We start from the raw sequence: 18,951 nt of genomic DNA on the forward strand, positions 1-18,951 counted from the left end.
CACCACAAAACCCTATGCAACTGAATGGAAACCCTAGGATAACACAGAATTTGAAAGAGGGAGAGATCTAATTAATTAAGGGTTTATGCCTTAAATCTATATATAGACTAAACCTTGGGATTGGCCAATCAGAGGAGGGATCGGTCACTTTGGCTAGAGGAGGGATCGGTCACTTAAGTGACCGTCCCTCTCTCTCTCTCTCTCTCTCTCTCTCTCTCTCTCTCTCTCGTTATTGGCTCGGCCGGCCTGCCTCATGTGGGTAGACCAGCTGGGCCTCAGGCCCATCACCGATTTACATCTCCCACTCGTGTATATATATATATAACCCAGCCTATGTTAGTTACAACCATAAATAACATAAATTGACAAGTCAAGAGTATTTTTCTACCATAAATAAATAAATAAATAAAATAAGTGGAGAGTAATTTTCCTTTCTTTATATGATAAATATATATATATATATATATATATATATAGCTTGTGTCAGTTACAACCAGAAATAACATAAGATGACAAGTCAAGAGTATTTTTCTATCAAAAATAAATAAATAAATAAAATAAGTGGAGAGTAATTGTCCTTTCTTTATATAATATATATATATATATATATATATATATATATATATATATATATATATATATATATATATATATATATATATATATATATATATATATATAACCCCAAGTGCTAATACAACGAAATAACATAAGTTGACAAGTCAAGAGTATTTTTCTACCAAAAATAAATAAATAAATAAAATAAGTGGAGAATAATTGTCCTTTCTTTATATATATATATTATATATATAATCTATAAAATATAACCGAAATAACATAAGATGACAAGTCAAAGTATTTTCTATCAAAAATAAATAAATAAAAAATAAGTGGAGAGTAATTGTCCTTTCTTTATATATATATATATATATATATATATATATATATATATATATATATATATATATATATATATATATATATATATATAACCCCAAGTAGCCTGTGTCAGTTACAACCAGAAATAACAGAAGATGACAAGTCAAGAGTATTTTTCTATAAAAAACAAATAAATAAATAAAATAAGTGGAGAGTAATTGTCCTTTCTTTATATGATATATATATATATATATTTATCAACAAATAAAGATGACAAGTCAAAGTATTTTCTATAAAAACAAATAAATAAATAAAATAAGTGGAAGTAATTGTCCTTTCTTTATATGATATATATATATTTATCAGGAATGGAATTCATATCCCTTTTATATAAGTAATGTCAAAATCAAAACTTGATAAAAGAGCTTGCCATTGAGCAAAAATTTGTTTGAAAACAATATTTTGAACATCATTTTTTAAAACTTGCTTTGCTGCATTACAATCAACTCTAACAAGAAATCTTTGATTTAATAAATCTCCTTGAAATTTTTGTATGCATAAACTACTGATAGAACTTCTTTTTTGATAGTGTTGTAATTTCTTTGAGCTGGGTTCCATATTCCTGAAGTGAACTGGACAAGGTGTTCTTTATCCCTTTGAACTTGCTTAAGTATACCTCCATAGCCTAAATCTGAAGCATCAGTTTTGACAATTTTGGATAAGGTAGGATCTGCAAGATGGAGACAGGGAATTTCTTTGACTAGTTTTTTTGATTTTTTGAACAGCTGTAGTTTGGCCGGTAGTCCAAGGAGGAAGTTTCTTCTTAAGTCTGGAGTATAAGGTTGGACAAATTTGACTGATTTGGGGGATAAAATCACGAACATAGTTGAGACTTCCTAAAAATCTTTGGAGCTCCTTTTTATCAAGAATTTGATCTGGGAATTTATCTGCAAAAGCAATCGATCTTTCAATTGGAACGATTTTTCCCTGATAGATATAGTGTCCTAAAAATCGGATCTTTGTGTGGAATAATTCCATTTTTTTTTGGGAGGGGACTAAACCACTAATTTTCATAGTGTGAAAGAAACTGTTTAAATGTTTGAAGTGTTGTTCAATAGATTTGGAAAATATGAGGACATCATCGATGTAGACTATTATAAAATTTTCAAAAGGATTTAAAATATCATTCATAATGTTTTGAAATTCGCTAGGAGCATTTTTTAGGCCAAATGGCATCACATTCCATTCATAATGGCCAAATGGTGTAGTAAAAGCTGTTTTGTATCGATCGTCTTTGTGGATTTGGATTTGCCAGAATCCTGACTTCATATCAAATTTAGAAAATATAGTAACTTGGTAAAGCTTCTGGAGTAGGACTTTTTGATTAGGTATAGGATATCTTATCCACTGTAAAGCATCATTCAAAGGTTTATAATTGATCACTAATCTAGGTGTTCCTCTTTGGATTTCAACATTTTTATTGACATAAAAAGCTGCACAACTCTATGGGGGTTTGCTTTTGCTGATCAATCTTTTGTCAAGGAGGTCTTGTATTTCTTTTTTACAAGTTTCTTGAAGTTCTTGATTCATTTGGATAGGCCTTGCTTTGGTAGGAATGTTTTTCTCAAGGAACTCTGGTTCATAAGGTAGCCGAGCAATATGTTTGTTTCTGATTCAAAAAGCATTAGGAAATTCAGATAGAGGTCTTTCTCAAACCGTTCTTTGATATTGGATATTTGTTTTTGTATGATTTTATCGCAGAGTTTCTGTTCAACATATTTATGTGCTACTTCTTGTTTTATGTAATTAAGATGCTTTTGTTTGCTATTGATTAAGTTAACAATTGGTTGTGTAGAAAAAGCTACAGCTTTGGGAAGGTCCATTTGTTTTGTTTGGGTTGGTTCTAAGAATTCAAAATCAACTTGTCTTCCTAAGATTTGGGCAAAAATTCCTTGGTTGGTTACTGTTAAAGGCTTAATAAGTTCGAGGAATGGTTGCCCTAAGATTACTTCAGTAATTAGATCTTTTACTAAAATAAAAACTTGTTTAAGATAGATTCCTTTGTTACAGATGTGAACATCAGAGAGTTTATAATTTACATTAAGTCTAGATCCATTTGCACCTGTTAGTTTTTGTGTTGATTTTTCAAAATATTGCGTCGGGACTAATCCTTCTTGTTTACAATTTAATTGTGCCCTTGAATCTATTAGTGCAACAATGCTTATTTTGTGAGAAGAGGATATTACAAGTGTTATATTCACATACCATTGTTGACATGAAACATTATTGATAAGATTATGCAGAAATGAAATTATGCATTAGTGTCTAGTGTGCAAGAGTGATTAGAAAAGTAAAATTTTAATATTAAAGGAGATCTTGAATTACAAACATGATATATTCAAAAGCAGACAGAATAGAAAATGCAACACCTTTTCGATCTATTGACAGAGTAAAAGTCAATAATGTAGAAGTTCCTGCAACACCTTTCCGATCTATTGATGGAGTAACTGATGGATCAAAAACGGTTATTAAACAAATCAATTATACAAACCAATATTTACAAACTATAGGACACCAACTGATCAGAATAGAAAATCTTGTCTAGAAAGATCTACATACAGAATCCCAGCCTCCTATTATAACAGATAAAAGCAACTCTTCAACGACTATGCTATTCAAACCTTTTACCATATCAAATAAAAGTCTAAAAAATCTCAATACACAAGAAAGTAAAGATTTCTTAGACCAAGTTTCCACAAGATTACATTCCTTAGTCATCCCCGACACACCCCAAAAAGACACACAAGGTAGTTCTGTCTCTACCATACAACAACTTGCTACCTCTGAAACATCTAGTGATGAAGAAGACCACGTTAAAGATATAACCAGCTCTTACATGTCAACAAATTACTATCCCCGACCTACTTACCTAGATCTCCAAATAGAAAATAGAAAAGAATTTTCACAAGCAAATTATCAAAGTGGCATCATCTATGAATGGAATATAGATGGCATGTTTGATTACAATTTTGCCAATAAGCTCCAAGAAATGACCATGGTCAGCAATGCCCATCGTATCAAAGAAATACCTGACCAAGCCATTGCAGAGACAATTATCTATGGATTTACTGGTCAACTTAAAGGATGGTGGGATAACGTTCTTAGCCCCAAAGAAAAGGAATCGATATTAAATGCAATACAAATCACTGAAGCCGGAATTCCTATCCTAGTCCATAACCAAACAATTGGAGATGCTGTTAATACCCTTATTTTCAGTATAACTAAGTATTTCCTAGGAGATCCAACAAGACTCAAGGATAGATCCTTCGAACAATTATCAAACCTCAAGTGTAAAAAACTATATGCCTTTAAATGGTATAAAGACACGTTTATGACAAAAATCCTAACAAGGGAAGATGCCAATCTTCCTTGTTGGAAAGAAAAATTTATTACAGGACTTCCTAGTTTATTTTCTGAAAAATTAAAACAAAAATTGAGAGAGGAAAACAATGGAGATATCCCTTATCAAAATCTTACATATGGAGACCTTATAAGTTTGGTTCACAAGGAAGGCTTAGCCTTGTGCACCGATATCAAACTTAGAAAACAAATCAGAAAAGAATCTAAACCTTATAAAAAAGAACTAGGAGGATTTTGCGAACAATTTGGGTTTGAATCCAAAGAAACTCTGCATAAAAGACATAAAACTCATAGACATAATAGAAATATTAGGAATAGATTTTATAATAGAAAACAGATACCAGGGAAAGAATCGGATAACAAAAGAATAACAGGATAAAATTCTTACAAAAAATCATTCCAAAAACCAAAACCCACCCAAAAGCCTGGATACTACAATTGTGGAAAACCAGGACACATTGCCAAATACTGCAGACTTGCCAAGAAGATAAATTCTCTAATTATGCCTGATGATACCAAAATCCAACTCTTAGCTGATTTAGAAGACATCAAATCCGACTCAGAAACTGAGTCTGAAGACTATGAAATTAATCAAATAGAATCAAACACTGAAGACCAAATCTCCCTTTGCACTTGTAGTCAAGGAATATTTTGTGATGATTGTGACGAATCCGAAGAATCCAAATCCATTAACAGGATACACACAAATCTAGGAATGAAGAATTTTGAGAAACTAGAAGAATTTTTTAGTTTTGTTGATCAAATCAAAGATAGGAATACCAAAAAATTATATCTTCAACATGCCCAAGAATTCATTCAGCAATTATCAATAGCTAATCCCCAAACTAGAGCCAACTCTTACGATATAAAACAAATTTATAAAAGATTTGGAAAAACTCCCATTTCTTCTCAACCATCAGACCATATATGACTAACCAATCTAGAAGCCACCACTAATGATCTTAAAATTGAAATACAAAATATCAAGGCTGATATAGCAAAACTAAAGAAAATCCAACAATACATTGAAATAGAAGAAGAAGAAGAACCACAAACGAGCAATGAAAAAGAAAAAGATTTCATTGATCTTATCAACAATGTTTCATGTCAACAATGGTATGTGAATATAACACTTGTAATATCCTCTTCTCACAAAATAAGCACTGTTGCACTAATAGATTCAGGGGCACAATTAAATTATATAAAAAAAGGATTAGTCCCTACGCAATATTTTGAAAAATCAATACAAAAACTAACAGGCGCAAATGGATCTAGACTTAATGTAAATTATAAACTCTCTGATGTTCACATCTGTAATAAAGGAGCCTGTCTTAAATAAGTTTTTATTTTAGTAAAAGATCTGAATACGGAAGCAATCTTAGGGCAACCATTCCTCGAACTTATTAAGCCTTTTACAGTAATCAACAAGGAATTTCTGCCCAAATCTTAGGAAGACAAGTTGATTTTGAATTCTTAGAACCAGTCCAAACAAAACAAATTGACCTTCTCAAAGCTGTAGCTTTTTCTACACAAACAACTGTTAACTTAATCAATAGCGAACAAAAGCATCTTAATTACCTAAAACAAGAAGTAGCACATAAATATGTTGAACAGAAACTCTGCGATAAAACCATACAAAAACAAATATCCAGTATCAAAGAATGGTTTGAGAAAGACCTCTGTTCCGAATTTCCTGATGCCTTTTGGTCCAGAAACAAACATATTGTTCGGCTACCTTATGAACCAGAGTTCATTGAGAAAAACATTCCTACCAAAGCAAGGCCTATCCAAATGAATCAAGAGCTTCAAGAAACTTGTAAAAAAGAAATACAAGACCTCCTTGATAAAAGATTGATCAGCAAAAGCAAGTCTCCATGGAGTTGTGCAGCTTTTTATGTCAATAAAAATGCTGAAATCGAAAGAGGAACACCTAGATTAGTGATCAATTATAAACCTTTGAATGATGCTTTACAGTGGATAAGATATCCTATACCTAATAAAAAAGACCTGCTACAGAAGCTTTACCAAGCTACTATATTTTCCAAATTTGATATGAAGTCAGGATTCTGGCAAATCCAAATCCACAAAGATGATCGATACAAAACAGCTTTTACTACACCATTTGGCCATTATGAATGGAATGTGATGCCATTTGGCCTAAAAAATGCTCTTAGCAAATTTCAAAACATTATGAATGATATTTTAAATCCTTTTGGAAATTTTATAATAGTCTACATCGATGATGTCCTCATATTTTCCAAATCTATTGAACAACACTTCAAACATTTAAACAGTTTCTTTCACACTATGAAAATTAGTGGTTTAGTCCTCTCCCAAAAAAGAATGGAATTATTCCACACAAAGATCCGATTTTTAGGACACTATATCTATCGGGGAAAAATTGTTCCAATTGAAAGGTCAATTGCTTTTGCAGATAAATTCCCTGATCAAATTCTTGATAAAAAGCAGCTCCAAAGATTTTTAGGAAGTCTCAACTATGTTCGTGATTTTATCCCCCAAATCAGTCAAATTTGTCAGACCTTATACTCCAGACTTAAGAAGAAACCTCCTCCTTGGAGTACCGACCAAACTACAGCTGTTCAAAAAATCAAAAAACTAGTCAAAGAAATTCCCTGTCTCCATCTTGCATATCCTACCTTATCCAAAATAGTCAAAACTGATGCTTCAGATTTAGGCTATGGAGGTATACTTAAGCAAGTTCAAGGGGATAAAGAACACCTTGTCCAGTTCACTTCAGGAATATGGAACCCAGCTCAAAGAAATTACAGCACTATCAAAAAAGAAGTTCTATCAGTAGTTTTATGCATACAAAAATTTCAAGGAGATTTATTAAATAAAAGATTTCTTGTTAGAGTTGCTTGTAGTGCAGCAAAGCAAGTTTTAAAAAATGATATTCAAAATATTGCTTCCAAACAAATTTTTGCTCGATGGCAAGCTCTTTTATCAAGTTTTGATTTTGACATTACTTATATAAAAGGAGATATGAATTCCATTCCTGATTTCCTCACCCGTGAATTCTTGTAGGGTCCAAAAACTATTTCTTTCATTATGGCTCCTAAGGAGCCTCCTATTTCCAAAACCTCAGCCAAATCCAAAGACTCCTATGCCAAATCAGTTACCTCAAACCAGTTGATAAAAGCCTCTCCATCCAAACAGATAAGTGCAAATATTCCTTTCACTCAAATAGTGGTAAACAGTTCTACCCAATTGGTTCCAGCAACTAGTTCCGCACAATTAATTGCTCGACCAAGTTCTTTCGTCTCAATTTCTAGACCAGTCTCCTCCCAAAACATTCCCAAAAGCCAATAAGTCCAAAAATCCTTTTACCAAGATCTTTTTTCCCTTGATGACCAATTCACCAAAGGATGCAAATCCCCTCTAGAAGTTGCCCAAAGAATCTTCTATCAAGGTTGGCAATTTTATTCACTAAATAGCATAAAGTCCCAAGAATTTTATGAATTCATCCTTGTTGACACTGACTCTATCAGACTAAAATAGAATTTTGATAAAAGTGATCCTAACCTAGTCTTCCATACTTCAGTAACTATCCTCCACATTCTAGGCCCAAAAGACTGGGGTACACACCATCTCACTACAAAAGATTTTCCCAAAATTATCAATCCCAGGAATATCACTATTTTGACTATATGGATGTCTGGCACCATGCATTTTTATACCAAAATAGTAAGAACCAACACTCTTGGTTCTTTTGCTTTGACTACAAGTTCTCCAGCCCAATTCCCCATTGGTTCCCCAGCTGGTGGGTTGGTTTTGGCCCAATTCTTGACATCCTACCAGATCCGGTTTTTTAAGCCTACCATATATTCTGCCAGCATACTGAACAGATCCCTGAACAACCGGACCTCCTCAGATTCTTTGTCCAATGTCGCCTTGCATGGATCATGTATTGGGAATATGCTATTGAAAGGGCTGAAACTCCTGAATGGTCTATTCCTGTTCTTATCAGACGATTCAAAGTAACATGGTGGGACAAATGTGACCTCAGTAAATGCACCAAAGAAGCTCTCATCAAAGCCTTAACCACACTCAAAACCAAACCCCAAATAACTCTATCCGACAAGTCCAGTGACAGTAAACGCCTTCAACTTAAGGCTAAGCAAGCTGAAATTGAAGCCCAGCTTGCAGAATTGGACACCGAGGAAGGTGATGTCGAGGATGAACAATCAAGTATTGGATCCATTACCCCTCATCTTCATGAAGGCCAATTTTCCCAAGATCCAGATGATGGGCTAGACTTTCTTAGCCAACAGTTCTCCTCCTCCTCTACAAGATCTACTAGAAGATCCATGGGCCAGACATCAAGAAAGACCCTTGATAAGCCCAAGGGCTAGTTTCCAAGCCCTAATATTGGAAAATCGTCAGCCATGACGACATCAAAAGAATGGCTAAGCAATTGACACGCGACTGATTTAAAAGGAGTGTCTCAGTCACTATCTCTGATTATAGATAGTCAAGCCAACACTGGACCCATACTAATACAGTGAAAACTCTTAGCCAAACCAATGAGGAAAACAATGTTTTTACACGTGGAATGCCTCGGTGCGGTTTTTGAAGAATTTCTCCAAGATCCGCAGCTCAAGAGATCACCGACATAAAAGTCAAAAGATGAATAGTAAAAAAGTCAAAATCACTGTAGGTTAACCAGGATGCTCAATAACCGCACCGAGGCATTCCACGTGTAAAAACATTATTTTTCTCATTGGTTTGGCTTAGAGTTTTCACTACATTAGCATGGGCCCAGTGTTGGCTTGACTATCTATAATCAGAGATAGTGATTGAGACACGTCTTTTAAATCAGTCACGTGTCAATTGCTTAGCCATTCTTTTGATGTCGTCATGGCTGACGATTTTCCAACATTAGGGCTCGGAAACTAGCCCTTGGGCTTATCAAGGGTCTTTCTTGATGTCTGGCCCATGGATCTTCTAGTAGATCTTGCAGAGGAGGAGGAGAACTGTTGGCTAAGAAAGTCTAGCCCATCATCTATTCTTGGGAAAATTGGCCTTCATGAAGATGAGGGGTAATGGATCCAATACTTGATCGTTCATCCTCGACATCACCTTCCTGGTGTCCACCCGCAAGTCTGGGCTTCAATTTCACTTGCTTAGCCTTAAGTTGAAGGCGTTCATCGTCACCTGGACTTGTCGGATAGAGTTATTTGGGGTTTGGTTTTGAGTGTGGTTAAGGCTTTGATGAGAGCTTCTTTGGTGCATTTACTGAGGTCACATTTGTCCCACCATTTTACTTTGAATCATCTGATAAGAATAGGAATAGACCATTCAGGAGTTTCAGCCCTTTCAATAGCATATTCCCAATACATGATCCATGCAAGCGACATTGGACAAAGAATCTGAGGAGGTCCGGTTGTTCAGGGATCTGTTCAGTATGCTGGCAGAATATATGGTAGGCTTAAAAAATCGGATCTGGTAGGATGTCAAGAATTGGGCCAAAAGTAGCCCACCATCTGGGAAACCAATGGGGAATTGGGCTGGAGAACTTGTAGTCAAAGCAAAAGAACTAAGAGTGTTGGTTCTTACTATTTTGGTATAAAAATGCATGGTGCCAGACATCCATATAGTCAAAATAGTGATATTCCTGGGGTTGATAATTTTAGGAAAATCTTTTTGTAGTGAGAGGGTGTGTAGCCCAGTTTTTTGGGCCTAGAATGTGGAGGATAGTTACTGAAGTATGGGAGACTAGGTTAGGATCACTTTTCTCAAAATTCTGTTTTAGTCTGATAGAGTCAGTGCCAACAAGGATGAATTCATAAAATTCTTGGGTTTTTGTGCTATTTGGTGAATAAAATTGCCAACCTTGGTAGAAGATTCTTTGGGCAACCTCTAGAGGGGATTTGCTTCCTTTGGTGAATTGGTCATCAAGGGAAAAAAGATCTTGGTAAAAGGATTTTTGGACTTATTGGCTTTTGGGAATGTTTTGGGAGGAGACTGGTCTAGAAATTGAGACGAAAGAACTTGGTCGAGCAATTAATTGTGCGGAACTAGTTGCTGGAACCAATTGGGTAGAACTGTTTACCACTATTTGAGTGAAAGGAATATTTGCACTTATCTGTTTGGATGGAGAGGCTTTTATCAACTGGTTTGAGGTAACTGATTTGGCATAGGAGTCTTTGGATTTGGCTGAGGTTTTGGAAATAGGAGGCTCCTTAGGAGCCATAATGAAAGAAATAGTTTTTGGACCCTACAGGAATTCACGGGTGAGGAAATCAGGAATGGAATTCATATCTCCTTTTATATAAGTAATGTCAAAATCAAAACTTGATAAAAGAGCTTGCTATCGAGCAAAAATTTGTTTGGAAGCAATATTTTGAATATCATTTTTTAAAACTTGCTTTGCTGCACTACAATCAACTCTAACAAGAAATCTTTTATTTAATAAATCTCCTTAAAATTTTTGTATGCATAAAACTACTGATAGAACTTCTTTTTTGATAGTGCTGTAATTTCTTTGAGCTGGGTTCCATATTCCTGAAGTGAACTGGACAAGGTGTTCTTTATCCCCTTGGACTTGCTTAAGTGTACCTCCATAGCCTAAATCTGAAGCATCATTTTCGATGATTTTGGATAAGGTAGGATCTGCAAGATGGAGACAGGGAATTTCTTTGACTAGTTTTTTGATTTTTTGAACAGCTGTAGTTTGGTCGGTAGTCTAAGGAGGAGGTTTCTTCTTAAGTCTGGAGTATAAGGTTGGACAAATTTGACTGATTTGGGGGATAAAATCACGAACATAGTTGAGACTTCCTAAAAATCTTTGGAGCTTCTTTTTATCAAGAATCTGATCAGGGAATTTATCTGCAAAAGCAATCGACCTTTCAATTGGAACGATTTTTCCCTGATAGATAGTGTCTTAAAAATCGGATCTTTGTGTGGAATAATTCCATTTTTTTCTGGGAGAGGACTAAATCATGAATTTTCATAGTGTGAAAGAAACTGTATAAATGTTTGAAGTGTTGTTCAATAGATTTGGAAAATATGAGGACATCATCGATGTAGACTATTATAAAATTTCCAAAAGGATTTAAAATGTCATTCATAATGTTTTGAAATTCGCTAGGAGCATTTTTTAGGCCAAATGGCATCACATTACATTCATAATGACCAAATGGTGTAGTAAAAGCTGTTTTATATCAATCGTCTTTGTGGATTTGGATTTGCCAGAATCCTGACTTCATATCAAATTTGGAAAATATAGTAGCTTGGTAAGGCTTCTGGAGCAGGTCTTTTTTATTAGGTATAGGATATCTTATCCACTATAAAGCATCATTCAAAGGTTTATAATTGATCACTAATCTAGGTGTTCTTCTTTCGATTTCAGCATTTTTATTGACATAAAAAACTACACAACTCCATGGGGACTTGCTGTTGCTGATCAATCTTTTGTCAAGGAGGTCTTGTATTTCTTTTTTACAAGTTTCTTGAAGTTCTTGATTCATTTGGATAGGCCTTGCTTTGGTAGGATTATTTTTCTCAAGGAACTCTGGTTCATAAGGTAGCCGAACAATATGTTTGTTTCTGAACCAAAAAGCATCAGGAAATTCGGAATAGAGGTCTTTCTCAAATCGTTGTTTGATATTGGATATTTGTTTTTGTACGGTTTTATCGCAGAGTTTCTGTTCAACATATTTATGTGCTACTTCTTGTTTTAGGTAATTAAGATGCTTTTGTTTGCTATTGATTAAGTTAACAGTTGGTTGTGTAGAAAAAGATACAACTTTGAGAAGGTCAATTTGTTTTGTTTGGGCTGGTTCTAAGAATTCAAAATCAACTTGTCTTCCTAAGATTTGGACAGAAGTTCCTTGGTTGGTTACTGTAAAAGGCTTAATAAGTTCGAGGAATGGTTGCCCTAAGATTACTTCAGTATTCAGATCTTTTACTAAAATAAAAACTTGTTTAAGACAGGTTCCTTTGTTACAGATGTGAACATCAGAGAGTTTATAATTTACATTAAGTCTAGATCCATTTGCACCTGTTAGTTTTTGTGTTGATTTTTCAAAATATTGCGTCGGGATTAATCCTTCTTGTATACAATTTAATTGTGCCCTTGAATCTATTAGTGCAACAGTGCTTATTTTGTGAGAAGAGGATATTACGAGTGTTATATTCACATACCATTGTTGATATGAAACATTGTTGATAAGATCAATGAAATCTTTTTCTTTTTCATTGCTTGTTTGTGGTTCTTCTTCTTCTTCTATTTCAATGTATTGTTGGATTTTCTTTAGTTTTGCTACATATATATTTATATATATATATATATATATATATATAACCCCAAGTAGCCTGTGTCAGTTACAACCAGAAATAACATAAGTTGACAAGTCAAGAGTATTTTTCTACCAAAAATAAATAAATAAATAAAATAAGTGGAGAGTAATTGTCCTTTCTTTATATGATATATATATATATATATATATATATTTATAACCCCAAGTAGCCTATGTTAGTTACAACCAGAAATAACATAAGTTGACAAGCCAAGAGTATTTTTCTACCAAAAATAATTAAATAAATAAAATAAGTGGAGAGTAATTATCCTTTCTTTATATGATAAATATCTCTGCTATGGGTTGTGACGTTCAGACACATAGGGTACCCAAAATGACAAACCCGTCCCCCATCATTGACGTAAATTCTATCTTTGTCCCGCCCCATGTGTTTGGATGCACCCTGCGCCCAGATGCGCTCACAGAAAACATGTGCCCTTCGTTTATTAAGTTACGTAATGGCCACTTCTTCTAGTGCATTAATCCATTATGGCTTTAATCATTGATATATGTGTGGATCTCACGCATACTCGTCGGTCAACCAGAGGCTAGAGCAGTCCTCTGATTCCCTACCCTACTCTACCATTACTCATAGGGTAGGTCGACCTAAATTTTCTTCTGTGCCTTTTTTAGAGAGACTTGGGGAGAGTTGACGATTGACTACATGAGAATAATCTTTCTCTCAGCTACTTTCCCGGAAGATATGAAGAATTATTGGATTTGAATCTTTGCGGGTTTGCGGACACAGGTGCAAGAGGGTGCTTTGAATGGGCACCAATCTGAATCCCTCTCTCTAATATTATGAGAGTTTTATTTTGGAATATTAGAGCAGTGGGGAACTCTGAGGCTAGAGCTCACCTACGGCTATTGATGAAGGAGTGCATTCCAGATTTTTTGTGTATTGCTGAGCCTAAGATTAAGGCTGATAAGTGTCCTAGAGCCTGCTTAGTATCGATGGGGATGTGTGTAGATGTTATTACCAATCATAAGGAGGGTGGCATCCCAAACATTTGGGTCTGCTGGAAAGCTGGCCTGAGTAGACCGAATGTAATTCTTGAGTCAAGCCAACACCTAACGGTACAGGTTGAGGAGATGGGAGTGCGGTGTTTCCTTTCAGTGTTGCATGTGAGTTGTTTGAGAGCAGTTAGAAGGCAGCTTTGGTGTGACTTAGCATCACTGGTAGGGGTCTCATGCCCCTAGCTTGTGATAGGAGATTTCAACTCCTACCTTTACGTGAATGAGAAGAGGGGACCAGGGCGTTTCAATGTGGGGTCGGCAGAGGAATTTGCTGCGATGGTGGACACCACTGCTCTCACACCAATCTCTTCATTGGGCAGCAAATATACTTGGTCGAACAATTGAAGAATTGGCAATGTACAGGTGGTTTTGGATCACAGCTTCTGTAACGACCTTTGGTGGCAGAATTATGCAGACACGATGCAGCATGTTTTAGTGAGAGGCAAGTCTGATCACTCCCCCCTGCTGGTTCTCTATGACGATGATCCACGCCCCTACAACTTACCTTTCAGAATGCAGCTATTTTGGGCTGAGCATGCAGATTTTGCTAGCTTTGCTTCTCGATCTTGGATTGAGCCATTACGTGGCTCCCCTCTCTTTGTAGTAGCAACGAAGCTGAAGCGACTCAAGGGGCCACTCCGTGAGTGGGCTAGGAGGAATTTTCCAAACATTGCCCAGGAGGTTGCTCGCACACAGGCGCAATTAGACACCATTCAGAGGACCATGGACTGCGATGGGTACTCAGATGATTTATTTGACGCTGAACTTCTTGCTCATAAGGAATACAATATGGCGGTAGGGCTGCAAGAGCGCTTGTGGTGCAAAAGGTCAAGGGATAAATGGGTGAAGTATGGCGATAGATGCACAAAATATTTCCATTTATCCACCAAGCTAAAGTGGGCCAAAAACACCATTAGGGAGATCAAAAAGGAGGATGGATCGGTTCTGACTGATATGTAAGCTATTGTATCACATGTGGCTTCCCACTTTGAGGTTTTTTCAAACAAGGGGTATCCACCAAAGATGACAGACTGCTGGAAGTGGTCCCCTCTCTGATTTCGGTGGAGGATAATGAGATGCTGGCAAAAATCCCTACACATGAGGAGATTAAAAGGGCCGTAATTGCCCTTGATCCATCCAGTGCACCAGGCCCTGATGGGTTCCCTGGGACATTCTTCAGAGTATGCTAGGATGTAGTCAGCAGAGATGTCTATAGAGGTGTTCAGAACTTCTTTCAGGAAGGTATAGTCGCTAAAGGGGTAAACTATAACTTTATGTGCCTAATCCCAAAAGTTGTAAATGCAAACTCTATGGGACAGTTTAGGCGGCTTTGCATGGGGAATTTTTTCTTTAAAATCATCCCAAAGATCATGGCAATACGGTTATCTTCAATTCTACATAAGCTCATTTCTGCTGAGCAAGGGGCTTTTCAGAGAGGCAAGGTAATTTTTGACAATATAGGGGTTGCATCGGAATTAACAAACTAGATGGGAGTCAAGTGCAGGGGAGGTGGTATAGGAATGAAGTTGGATATACAAAAAGCATTTGATACACTGGAGTGGAGTTTTCTCTTTGAGGTGCTTCGAGCATTTGGGTTCTCTCCTCTATGGATCTCTTGGGTTCATCAAATTCTTTGCTAAACAAGGATCTCAGTGTTAGTGAATGGAGGACCAGTGGGTTTTTTTTGGCATGGAGCGGGATTTGAGATAGGGGGATCCACTTTCCCCCCTTTTATTCATCTTATCAGAAGAAGTGCTGTGTAGAGGACTACGGGCCATTCAGGAACAGGGAGGAATTAGTGCTCTTCCAGGCCCTCGCCAGGTATGTTATACCCGCATCCCGGGAATATAATTAAATATTATTTCTTCCTCGTGACATGTAGATACCGCTGCCATGTATGCTGGTGACCTGTTCTCCATGACGGTCAAACCTAGCTACAAAATCATTGACCACAGTACGGGCTTGCCTATGGAGGAAAGATTCCTCAACTGATGGTGGGGGAAATTCGTTGACGGCGACTTCATTGATTTTCCTCCAAGTACTAGTCCGGGAAGTGAAGAGTACTGGAGAGTGTACCCCAGAGTGTCGTCTCACTTGGACACCTTGTTCAGTGATGAGCTTGACACTGCCGTGGCGAGACTGTTCGGGTTATGGGTGACAAACCATGACAAGGGAGATGTAAGTTCTAACCTTTAATTTAATTACTTACCCCTCCCTTCGGTATCCTCAAAGTGCGGGTTGGGATTTGAACCACCCGAGCTATTATGATTGAATAGGGAATACTTCAACTGTGGGACCCACTTATTTAAGGGAGCATGTGATGGGCTTATAATCCTATGGTGGATGGACCCATCCCTAAGTGGGTTCTTTTTTATTTGAAATCAGTGGGTCGACCCATTTAGCCCAATAGACCCATTTGACTTAATGAACTAAAAATGGGTTTCTATTCTAATGTTACCCAACCAAACGAGTCCTAAAGTCACATTTGCCTATTTAGAACTAAAGGCATTTATTTCACTTTACTATTCTCACCAAACCTAAAACGTGGAGGAAGGAGAGAAGGGAGACGAGGTGTGGAGGAGCTTGATAGGGGGCTTGAGGGTCTTGCTTCTTGGAGCCTCAACATGGGTACCACTTCCTTGAGGTAGGTAAGCCTTTAAGGCCTTCTTCCTTATTTATTTTGGGTTTTGGGGTTGGGAGATGGGAGAGAATCGGTCTAGGGTTTATTTTGAGACCCATGATCATGGTGGAGCTATCTTACTCCTTTAGCTAACCTCAAGGCTCCCAACCCCATCCCAATGGAAAGACCTAGGGTTTATACTCTATTATGCCCTAAATGAAGTTCTCCTTTCTTTCCTTTATTGAATCCTTGGGATACTTAGGCTTAATGAGGTCTTAGGACCCTAATGTGCTAAGGAGGAAGCTCTCTTGGTGTTTTCTTTCCTCCAATCTACTTGGAAATGGAAGCCTTAGTGAAGAATCCCTTGATTTTGGGGTTTGGAGACATGTGGTTTTACCTGCGGTTTCAAGACCTACGAGAAACCGCCCCTACAACCACCCTGAAATCATTCTCTTAAGAAGCTCTCGGTTAAAGTTGGCTTTAGGTTCGGTTTCATATACCCTGAGAAACCACCCATAAAATCGCACCTAGAAGAACCCTTCTTGAGCCCCTATTAAAGTCGGATTTACTTGCGGTTTCATGTTCTGAGAAAAACCACCCATAAAATCGCCCGTTCCCAGAACTGCTGACATTTGACCTTGACCCACTATGTTGATCATAACTTGGTTTACGTATATCGTATTGATATGATTCAACTTGTGTTATAAATTAGACTCAAAGGGATACAATTATTATAAAGGAACCTTGGACCCAATATTAGTGTGTGATCCTTGAACATGGATTCAAACCTGACTGATGTGTTTAGACAACAACTTTAGAATTTAAGTTTTATGTTGGTGACCTTGCCTACTTCGTGGCTATTGAAGTAGAACTCATTAGGGTTTAATGGGGGGTTTAACTACAACCTAAGGTGCCCCTAATTATACTAATTAAGTAATCTATTATGGTGCCAAGGCTTACCATTGATATCCTTAAAATCCTTTTCCCTCATTGGTTTTGGGTTGGGAAACTTTAGAAATTAAGGTTGGACCTTGAGGTTCCACTTGGAACCTAAGGGGTGACCTTGGTTCAATGTTGGACCTCATTAGTAAGGCCTTGCCTCTAAGTACAACCCTAAAACCCCTCCTTGCAACCTTATTGCTTAGTTTGGGTTTCATTATTTAAAACCCTAGAATGTGACCTTTGGGAGTTCAATCCCATCAGTTCTCTACACCCAATGAATTTAATGATGTAACCAGGCCCTAGTGGACCCTAGAACACCCTTCCCTTGTCCTTGGGACTTAAAGATCCAAGTAGGACAAATTAGGTTAAAGAGCACCCTCAAAATAGTATCATGCCTTGATCGAATGCAAGGGCGGATGCAAGGCCCTGCCTACAACCGAGCTTGCATCCGATGCTGCCCTAAAGGCCTGCGGGCTGTGTAATTTATGGGGTTTCCCATAAGGGACTTTCCTCCACCCTTTCTAACACTCTTCTACACTATCCTAGGCTTTATTAATTGTGTGAGGAGAAGCACTTAGTGGTCATCGCAAAATGAATCAAATCAACGGGACACGAACTATATTGTGAGTGGGGATTGGATCTTATTTTATTTTGAGTGTTTCTATGATTAAATGTTGTGCTTAATGCATTTATGTTATGTGATGCACTTCATGCATAAATATATGTTTATACTGTTTATCTATGAATGTGTTCGTGTGTGTGATAATTGATGACTATGTGTTACAAATGTGGTTGAAATTATATGAGATGATGCTGTGGTTTGTTTAATGTCTTTCTTCATATATTATATTTGGCCTGTCATGTGCCGTGTCGTGCTGGTACCTGGGTACTAGATGGTATAGGACGTTGATGCACCCGGAATACCTCTCGATACGATAGTTTTATATAACATATTGCATATTTGATTCGATATTTATGTTAAAGGGATATGAAAGGTAGATGTGTAAGTTCCTACACCGTATCACCTTATTGATAATCCAGCCCGAGGATCAAGGGTATGTTCTGGTACCGTGGCTTGGGATAATCGGAGGCTTGTTGGGAGACCAATGGCGTGTTCTGTGACCGGCAGGCTTCCACTGACATAGTTAGGGGTATATCATTGGGGATAGAGGGTGTGTTCCGATACCAGGGATATGGCCTTACTATGTCGTAGATTAATGGTATTGTATTATCGGGGATCGAAGGTGTGTTCCGATACCAAGGATACAATTCCATTACTCTACACAGCATAGCATCCATGCATACATTACATCTCATCATCATAATCATCATCATTATTCATATTACATATCATATTATTATGTTTGTTGCATGATTGTAAATCGGGTCTAATGTGTGAATCATCATTGGTGGTATGGGATGTCAAGGATGTTTGCTCATCAGGTTCGATTTACAGTCCTATATTTGTTATGTGTGTGGATTCAATTTTCTACTCATTGGGCTAGTGGAAGCTCACCCCTCGGGGAACCTTTCTTTTTAGATTATGATGTAGGTTGTACAACACTAGTGGATGATGAAGGACTTGATAAGAGATGTTGATGCGAAAGTTGATCTACGACCGTTGATGCTTATCTTTACTTCTTGTTGATTTTGATATTATATTTTCTAGATGTATGTTTCATTCCTTTCTCTGTACTTATCAAAGAACTTCTATTGTATTAACTTTTAAATTCAAGGATAATCCACCTTATG

Source organism: Telopea speciosissima, chromosome 11 (assembly GCF_018873765.1).
Source record: "Telopea speciosissima isolate NSW1024214 ecotype Mountain lineage chromosome 11, Tspe_v1, whole genome shotgun sequence".
Classification (NCBI taxonomy): domain Eukaryota; kingdom Viridiplantae; phylum Streptophyta; class Magnoliopsida; order Proteales; family Proteaceae; genus Telopea; species Telopea speciosissima.